The sequence below is a fragment of the Asparagus officinalis genome, chromosome 6, assembly GCF_001876935.1.
Source record: "Asparagus officinalis chromosome 6, Aspof.V1, whole genome shotgun sequence".
Taxonomy (NCBI): domain Eukaryota; kingdom Viridiplantae; phylum Streptophyta; class Magnoliopsida; order Asparagales; family Asparagaceae; genus Asparagus; species Asparagus officinalis.
Window position 1 is genome coordinate 36,850,576 of NC_033799.1, and position 634 is coordinate 36,851,209.

The window sequence follows — 634 nt, forward strand, 5'->3', positions numbered from 1 at the left end:
AGAGATATTAGTCCCATAGACACTGTTTTTTTTTAAAAGTGGCTAGCGGTTTTCTTCCATGGGCAACATCATCATGCTAAATCTAAGGGAAGACATAAATGTAAGTCTTTCGACAACATTCAAACTTTTAGAAAGAATGCACCAATTGTAGCTTTTCTCATCTTATGGTTATGCATATTTATAGCTCCTTATGCTTTAACCTATATCAGGCCTGAGGCATTCATTGCATCTGCAAGAACAACTAATAATAGGTAAGACCTTATTCCCTAACTATTCTAGCATTTCGTACTCTTTATCGAGAGATCAACTATTAAATTACTGATCACTTGGCCGAGTCTATTAATCAGTTAATTTATTAATTAATTAGATAGCTTTCCTAGTATTTTCCTAATTTATATGATCAGCTCTCTGAAAATAAAATTAGAATGTAATTCCCTTACTTAAATTGTAGATTAGTTGTTTCATTCTTACAGTAGATTTTAGGAGTAGAACTTTAGGGTCCCTTTGTTCTGTTGGAGATGCTGGGGGATTTCTTCAATCTCCCATTCTTCCAACCTCACTTTCCTTGAAGTCCAAATAAAAGTTGTCAAGCTCCCATTCTTTATTTTTTCTTTCAATTTGCCGACGCACATCA